The 9,623-nt window shown below is 39.4% G+C and overlaps 1 protein-coding gene across 2 annotated transcripts in view; it reads right to left on the reverse strand.

The window, feature by feature from the left end:
* The window catches only part of dlgap1a (discs, large (Drosophila) homolog-associated protein 1a), a 648,178-nt gene extending 638,933 nt beyond the window's left edge, over positions 1-9,245 (reverse strand). For both annotated transcript variants that reach the window (XM_055634211.1, XM_055634209.1), the window contains exon 1: positions 5,709-9,245. The gene's annotated coding sequence lies outside the window, so the exon portion shown is untranslated. The remainder of the gene's footprint in view (positions 1-5,708) is intronic.
* Between the last annotated feature and the right edge of the window lie 378 nt (positions 9,246-9,623).

Here is a 9,623-nt window from a genome sequence, read left to right on the forward strand (position 1 = left end):
TCATCATTCCTTACAATGCTTTGTACGACAGTGATCACAACTTGGCTCGCTAGAAGCTCATCCGCCCTTTGACTGGTATTGTTTTTGATCCTGCTGGGGGTTCACAGCCCCCTCCTCACCTGGCAAACTATGTGGGGGAGACGGTTTAGTCGCCGACTATCTGACCATGGAGCAGGTAGCACGGGATTACATGGTACCCGTGGATGGGGGAACTCCCCTCGACCTGACCTGACCTAACTAATTAAATGATGGCACATTGTGTGTAAAATACACCAAGGAAATGATGTTGGCAATAAGGTAAATAACAAGATCTCAACAGAAATTGAGCAAACGTTTTTTAACGCAAATACGTTAACAGAATGTTTTTCAAGTACAATGTAGAAGTAAAGAAGGGACACAAATCAGGCCAATATTTAGCCATCTTTCTTCAATGAATACAATCCTATGTTATTAATTTGTCTGATCTCGTTGTGAATCAAATCTCAATAAAATGTATGTACAGTTATGAGAGGCATGGATAGAGTAGACAGTGAGAAAGAGTAGGCAGGGGGGAAATGTCCAACACTAGAGGGCATGCCTATAAGTTGAGGGGAGGAAAGTTTAATGAAGATGTGCAGAGCAAGTTTTTTTACAGAGTATAGTAGGGACTTGGAATGCATTGCCAGGGGTGGTGGTGGAGGCAGATATGATAGTGGTATTTAAGAGGCTTTTAGATAGGCACATGGAAGTGCAAAGCATAGAGGGATATGGATTATGTGCAGGCACATGAGACCTGTTCAACCTGGCATCATGTTCAGCGTGAATATTGTGGGCCAAAGGACCCGTTCTTATGCTGTACTGTTCGATGTTCTATGTTTAAAATGCATGCTTGTCAAAAACAATGTGAGGACGCATTTTGGAAAATGTGGAGAAGTCACCTCTTGATTGAAATACTCTTTGAGCCGTGAGAATAAAAGGCCAGGATAGAAACATGATGGAGAAAATAAATTTCCAATTCTGAAAACAAAAAAGAAAGACCTTTTCGTACAAAGGCATTAGGTATGTGGTTAATGCTACCTTACTATCAGTTTTTATTGGTAGTTTTATATTTATATGGGCAGAAAGATTCCAAACTCCTCCTGTCCGTTCCTCAGTTGAAGCAAATGTCAGATCCATTGCTTGAATATAGTCATATAAGCATCAGTATGGAAGCCAGTCCTTTGCTCACTGAGTCCATCTCATGCATCAAGCACCCATTTACACCAGTCCTACATTAATCCCATTTTATTTTCACCATGGTTCCCACAGATTCTACCACTCACGTTTTAACAGGGACAATTGACTGTGGCAAATTGGTCTCGCAATCCCGATGCTGCCTGACCCGTTGAGTTACTCCAGCATTTTACTATATAGATAATGAGGGTGACAGAGTAAATGGTTACAATCTTTGGGATGCAAGAGGAATCTGGAGGGGAACACATGTAGTCAATGGGAGAACCTGCAAACACCACTCAGTCAGCACCAGAGTCTAGTATGGTGAGGCAGCAGTGTAACTATCCGCACCATAGTGCCACCGTGATATGGCTACAAATATAGTGTGACATTTGTCCTGCTCAATAATTCATGGTTTGAAAAAAATGAATTTAGATTAGACTATAATTAGGCAAAAATAACAGGGAATTAATTACGCAATTTTCTGCAAATAGCCAAATTAACATTATTGGATTCCAAATAACTTTGGCCTTGTACTATATGACTATATGAAGTAATAACAAGGAACTGCATATGTTGGTTTATACCAAAGATGGACACAAAATTCTAGAGTAACTCAGCGGGTCACGCAGCATCTCTGAGGAAAATGGATAGTGATGTTTCGGGTCGGGATCCTTCTTTAGACTATGTGACTTGTATGAAGCTTACTTTTGAATTAGCAGAACATGATCAATCGGCTGATATCACTTTGTTCTACTACAGAACTACAAGGGAGATAACAGGAATCCTGACTAGCGTAAAAATATGGGCCGCATTTAAAATGGCATACACTGTTTCCCTGGAAACATGATTCTTATAGTAAATCTGTAATAAGTTTATGACATCTGACTACTCTTTTCATATGCACCAGAGACTCAGAAGTAGATATATAACATGGAAGATAAACATACCTTTTCATTGCCATAAAGTCTATGTGGAGCACACGGATCCCAAAGCCCCATTCAACAGTTTGCCAAAGGAGCACTTGGCCATGGAGTTTTCTTGTAATACAATAAATGATTATAAATGCAGTGATTGTTTCATCTCAGCATTGGTCAGATGTTGCAAAATAAAATGAATATTTGGTCTACTCAATACTGCCGATGTTGATACCTGTAAACAACCAGTATTAAAGAGAGCACATTACACGGGGACAATTTTTAGCATATTGAAAGCATCGATGGGCAGAGTTGCAGCACAGTGGCGCAGCGGTAGAGTTATTGTTTTACATCACCACACATCCGGGTTGGATCCTGACCTCAGCTGCTGTCTGTACGGAGTTTATACGTTTCCCTGTAACCACATCAGTTTTTGCCGGGTGCTCCGGTTTCCTCCCACACACCAAAGACGTACAAAGGCTTGCAGGTTAATTGGTTTCAGTAAGAATTGGAAATTGTTCCTTGTGTGTAGGATAATGCTTGTACACAGTGTGATCGCTGGTCGGCACGGTCTCGATGGGCCGAATGGCCTGTTTCTACGTTGTACCTCTAGAGTTTAAAGCGAAGATAGACACAAAACGCTGTAGTAACTCAGCGGGACTGGATAAAAGGAATACCTGACTTTTCTGGCCAAGACCCTTCTTCAGACTCAGTCTCGACCCAAACGTCACATATCCCCTTTATCCAGAGATGCTGTTTTTCCTTTTCTTGCAGAGATTCCTTTTATCCCGATGCTTTGAATTACTTCAGTATTTTCTGCAGTTCCTTCCTACACACAAAGTCTAAAGAGTGGTCATTCAGTATATAGATAATGAGGGTGACACAATAAATTACAATCTTAGGAGTTCCCTGTGTTCAAACCCAAAGTAATTACATGGATGACACGGATATGACTTTAATATGAACAACTTTCTATTGGGGCCTATACTTATGATACAAGCAGTGTGTAGTCGTTGTAATAGAAAGCTTCCTCAACTATAAAATGGATATGTTTTGCACAATGTTTTAATGTTGCAATGACACGACATGCTTAGAGTTCAAACATATGAGCAGGTTTTGCTCATTGAAGAAAATTGCCAATCAATATACCATGCAGCTCCTGTTGTTATCACATTATCCTAAACTGCAAATATTAATAGCTCTGGTATCATATGGGACAGTGCAACACTAACAATAAATATGCCACAGAGCTGCCAAGCCATTTCCATTGAAGACTTGTTCCTTCTGTAATATACAGTTTAATCAGTATCTGAATAGCAACTCACAACTGTTTAAAAGCACTGGCGATAACAGTAAAGATATCCACAGCCCAGCACACCTTGTGCTCATAATGAACAGATCACCTCTAACCATAAAAGAAGCAAGAAAAATCAAAACCAATAAACAGTTTGGTTCTAATTCTAAGTTCTAACTATTCCATCCACATTTTAATCTTACGCTGCCCCTGAACAAAATACCTTGCAGTTGTTTCTTCATTAAACAGATTGTTGAAGCATGATCAATTGCTTTTTAAAGATTTTGTTACATATAGAGGAATAAAATAAACTCTAATGTTATGACTACTGTAATAAGATGCTGTTCATATATTTAGTACCGACACATTTTTTTTCAATTGTGCATCCTCTGGAATCATATGACTTTTTGATTTCATGTCACCATTAACATGAACCCGTTGTAATTCAACACCTTTGACACCACATTGCCACTACAATTATGTATTACTGACATTATGCATATGCTATTTGTAATTGCAAATCACTTGTTTCCCCCATACACTTTCAGTGAAGATATCTTGGCATAATTGTAAGAGGTAAGTCTCATTAAAAACCATCCATGCTGCATTGATATAAAGGATTGAATGGTGGTAGGATTACTGAAAGAATATTTGTTGCTCGTGTAAATACTAGCCTGAGACAAGCTGACGACTATATGTCACTGGCCATTTATCAGCCTGTACTGCCTCTGCTTTCATCAAACAATAACATGGCATAATTTTGCAGCCAGGCAAACAGCATACAATGAAATAGCATATTGTGTATTAACACAGCTTAAGAAAAGGATAATACTCGTCACATGTACTTCTGCCCTGGGCTCTTACCTTTTTTCATGGAAAAACTGTTTTGATAGCACAGAGGCCGTCACCTTCTGTTAGTGTTAAAGGCTAATTCTCCTGTCGGGGTGGGCTCTCAAAAGCAGCAAATGAAACCGACGCGTTATGCTTTCTTTAGGCATAATAAAGAAAAAAGGAAGTAGGAGGAGACCAATTTTTAATATATGTAAGGATGGAAAACAAAAATGTTCATTCAGTATACGTGGATTTGAATCGATCCAATTACTTTAATTAAGTACCTTACATTTTATACTCCGTTTTCTGAAAAATATATATAGATACATTTTTCAAGCATATTTCAGTGGGATTTTTTGCTCTGAAGACCGTATATTTTTTTCTCAATGCATTCACTTTGACTATTTGCTTTATTGATCAGCCCCCTCTGGTCCAATGTTTTGAAAACATTCCAAAACCAGTTAATGTTCCTCAGACTTCATTGTCTTAAGGAATGTAGATAAAAGCTTAACAACAGCACAGCCATAAACATCGCAATACAATCTGAGCAACGTATACAGGAATCAGCCTTAAGGAATTAAGCATTTCCAAATGAAAGCCAAAGAACTGGAATGAAGAGCTGACAGTTTCAGCTAATTATTACATCTAAATCTATATGCAAATAAATATTAGTAAATGGAACAAAATTAATTGAAATTCTTCTGTCATTAGATATTCTACAACCTCCGACCCTGACACATCAGTTATTAAAGGAAAAAGCTCATATCTTTAAATAATAACATTGCACATGAATAAGGCTTTAATTTGTCTTCCCCTCAATAGGCAGATTTATAGACCATAAACTGGCTATTACAACAAAAGGCAATGCCAGAAATACTTTACAAATTGAGTATTTGATTCAAAGTGGAAACGCTCTTCTAAAACAGTGGAAACAAATGTTTACATTTTGACCGATGTATATGCCGGACCTTGCTTCTTACATACCTGTACTACTTCCATTTCATCGTAGCCTGGTTTAATTTTCAATGGATTCAATGCATCCATTTGGTTTATATAAGGGCTGTAACATACTGATTCTAGATTTACTTTACTTCGAAATATCCATTTAACACAATCCTCTGGGAAGTATTAAATAACAAAGGTTTGAATGACTTTCTGCATTTTTGTGAAGGAAAGAAAAATAAAACAATCTGAGCCATTTATAAAGCACAGTTTTGTTCAATAGATACAACAAATTGTTCTTTTTGCACTACACATGTTCATTTTAACAGAGAAAATATGGGAATATGCAGTCTTGCTGTGAGAGTTTACATCATGATATTCTGTCAATATTGGACCTGCAAATGATGTCCAAATTAAGTGACAACTTGACCCAGACTTGGACTCAGTATTTCAATCATATTAAGAACACCGATGATTACTGTAAAAAAAAAAGGGCTGGATTTAGCAGCTAATGCAAACACAAAAGCACTTACCTCTCCACACAGTGTTCACTGCCTGTTCAGACCACGTGTGTTGAAAATACACCTAATCCTGAAACGTTGCACTGGCTAGTAAACAGCAGTTGTACAGCAGGCTTGAAGCATCCAGTGTAGAGCATTTACTGAAGTGGAATAGTGAAGCACATTCTCACAGTCCCAACAGCCTGCACTCATAGTCAGTGAGGCTGCAGCAGTGAATGTCGAGAGAGAGAAAAAAAATAATACATATATAGATGGAGGAACAAAGGCAGTTATAAAGACCTGGAGTGGATAATATTTCCTGGGAGATTCTGGATCAATCTATTGCCTTAAACCCAGGAAAAAAGAGATTTCTTTGAGACTTAAATGTAACAGAATAACGTTGTGCATTCTGCTTGATGGATTCAACCAACAGCTTTGTTTAGGTTTAATTAGTCTGGGTAAGCAAATGTAAAATAATATTCTCCTTTGAGAGACAAGAGCAGTGACGTCATGTAAAGCTTGTTCTATATATGGTTAGTCTTTCCTGTGAGTTGCCAGTAGGATTTCATTCATATTAGTTTATGCTGTGAGGTTGCTGACATCTGGTGACCTAAACAGGACTGTTGCAATAAAGTGTTTGATGTGAAATAAGGTACTGTTGTTAATAGTATTATCAATTTCTGGAACCAAAACCAAGAACCCATTTAGATTCAACTGTTCATGAAAATCCAAGTGTTAACTTAAATGTTTTTTTCAATGGCATAAGATGTCCAAAATCTGGTAGCTTGTCTGAAACGTTGGAGGACTTTAGAGATACAGTGCGGAAACAGGCCCTTCGGCCCACCGAGTCTGCACTTCCAGCGATCACCCCGTACACCAGCACTCTCCTACATACTAGGGACAATTTACAATTTTAACAAAGCCAATTGACCTGCAGGCCTGTCCGTCTTTGGAGTGTGGGAGGAAACCAGAGCACTTGGAGAAAACCCACGCGATCACAGGGAGAACGTACAAACTCCACACAGACAGCACCCGTAGTGAAAATCAAACCTGAGTCTCTGGTGCTGTAAGACAGCAACTCTACCACTGCGCAACCATGCTGCCCTGAAAGACTATTCCTATCAAAGTCTTTCACTTTTCAGTCATTATGTTTTATAGCAGTTTTTTTTCCCCAGGGTAAATGATTCAAAAACTAGGGAGCATAGGCTTAAGTTGAGATGGAAAAGATTTAAAAGGGATCTTAGAGATAACTCTTTCACATGGAGGGTGACCCATTTCTGGAATGAACTGCCAAAGGAAGCTATAGAAGTGGATACAATGCCAACTTTCAAAACATTTGGGCAGATATGCGGAGGGTGGATGAGGGTTATGGGGTAAACGTAGGGAAATTGGATAGCCCAGGATGGCAACTTGATTCGCATGAACAAGTGGGCAGAATGGCCTCTTTCCATGTGTATAGCTCTCTGACTAAAGTAGGTAATTATAACCATTGAAACTGGATTTAATCATTCCTTTCCATTAACCCATTCCTTCTCTCCAGAGATGCTGCCTGTCCCGCTGAGTAACTCCAGCATTTTGTGTCTATCTTTGGTTCAAACCAGCATCTGCAGTTCCTTCCTACACCTCTAATCATTTCTTTGTTGTCTTCATGCTTAAAAAATGTAATACTGTTCTGCAGAGTTCTTCCAAAAGGCGTGTTTATCATCTGAATAAGGACCTTTTACATCCAAAGCTATAATGTCCATGTGGCTTATTCATAGCCACAGCAGCCTGATGCCAGAAATGGGTTCTATAAAGGGAGCTTGAAGAGAAATCTTCACTGTTGCCATTAATCTACATACAATTCCAAACTCTTGATCATAGAGCCAATGTCATAGTCATACAGCATGGAAAAAGGCCCTTTGGCCCAATATGCCCAAACCGACCAATGTCTCCCATCTACACTCGTCCCACCTGCCTGTGTTTGGCCCATATTCCTCTAAACCTAGTTCTATCATTCTTTTAATTGTGTTATGTTCTTTTAATTGTGTTATGTATGGTAACTCAAATATCACTGTACCTTAATTGGTGCATGTGACAATAAATGGGAATCTGAATCTGATCTATCCATCTGTCAGTCTAAATGTTTCTTAAACGTTGCAATAGCACCTGCACCTTCTGCGGCTGCTCGTTCCATACATCCACCACCCTTTGAAAAAGTTATCCCCCTCCCCCATACCTTAAACCTATGCCCTCTGGTTCTCGATTCCCCTACTCTGTGCAAGAGACTCTGTGCGTTTACCCAATCTATGCCTTTCATGATATTGTACAACTCTATAAGATCACCCCTCATCCTCCTGCGCTCCAAAAAGAGTCCCAGCCTTGTCAACTTCTCCCTATAGCTCATGCTCCCGAGTTCTGGCAACATCCTCGTAAATCTTCTCTGCACTCTTTCCTGCTTGACAACATCTTTCCTATGACATGCTGCCCAGAACTGAACACAGAAATGCGCACACACCAACATCCGAAACAACTGCAATATGACCTTCTGTACTCAATACTCTGAATGACAAAGACCAAGTGCCAAAGGACATTTTGACCACCCTATCAACCTGTGATGTCACTTCCAAAAAACTGTATCTGCACTCCTGATCACTCTGCTCTACAACACTCTCCAGAGCCATACCATTCAATGTGTGGGTCCTGCCCATGTTAGTCTTCCCAAAAATGCAACCGCAATTTTTCTTGATCATGTAAGTTCCAACGTCTAACACTGGAGCAAACTGAATTGTGGTTGAAAAGGAAATAGACAGGGCTTATAAAAGATGCAAAGGTCAGGAGGCAGATGCATCGCAGATCAATTAAAAAACCATGACTATCATCTCCATCTCAGCTGGGCTCAAGTTGAATTCTGCCAAATGCATCAATTCAATACTTTTGCAATGGTTTTTGAATCAAATGGAGTAAAGCCAAGTCCCCAAAATACTGGCAGCTACTGGGAAAATTGAAACACTGAAGAACATGGAAAAACTAAAATGTTTTTCATCGGATAATCCAGAAATGAATTATTTAATTCCTTGCGTGTCAGAGACAAAATACAGAGAAAGACTTTAGGAAAATGCTGAATATCAGATCTCACAATCCCACAAAGCAACTATCGATGGGCCCCGGGAAATCAAGTTCACAGATGTATTGCAGATAGATATTAAATCTCTGTAATTTTGCAGGTAGATGCCTCTATTACAAGCCAGAGGGCAGGTTTAATACAAAAGTCTTTATATCTAAACCACTCACACTGGCAGAGATTATATACTTGGCTAATAAACTTATTACAATACAATATAATACAAATTAGAAATACCATTACGGGAGAACTATTAGCAGTTATGCATGTAAGTGAGAAATTCCACACTTAACTCCCTGCAAAATAAATTTGCAAAAGAAATTGATCATCAACTCCAGAACAAAGTTACAAGAAGAAGGGCGGCAGGGTAGCGCAGCGGTAGAGTTGCTCCCTTACAGCGCCAGAGACCTGTGTTCGATCCTGACTACAGGTGCAGTCTGTGCTGAGTTTGTATGATCTCCCCATGACCTGTGTGGATTTTCTCTGGGATCTCCGGTTTCCTCCAACACTCCAAAGATGTACAGATCTGTAGGTTAATTGGCTTGGTAAAATTGTAAACTGTTCCTGGTGTGTGTAGATTGTGTTAATGTGCGGGGATCGCTGGTCGGCACGGTCTCAGTGGGCTGAAGGGCCTACCCTGTATCTCTAAACTAAACAATAGAACCTATGTACAGTGGTAGCAAGATAGTACTGGCGTTATTCTGATCATATAAACCAGCAAGAGACACACCTCAATTATTCCCACAAAAGGAGCAAGAGATGAAACTTGGAGTGTGAAGATGGACCATTGGTAAATCTGACACCAACAACACTGAGTAAAGTCAGTGAAGAGGCCAACAATGATG

This window comes from Leucoraja erinacea, chromosome 4, assembly GCF_028641065.1.
Source record: "Leucoraja erinacea ecotype New England chromosome 4, Leri_hhj_1, whole genome shotgun sequence".
In the NCBI taxonomy this organism is placed as follows: Eukaryota; Metazoa; Chordata; class Chondrichthyes; order Rajiformes; family Rajidae; genus Leucoraja; species Leucoraja erinaceus.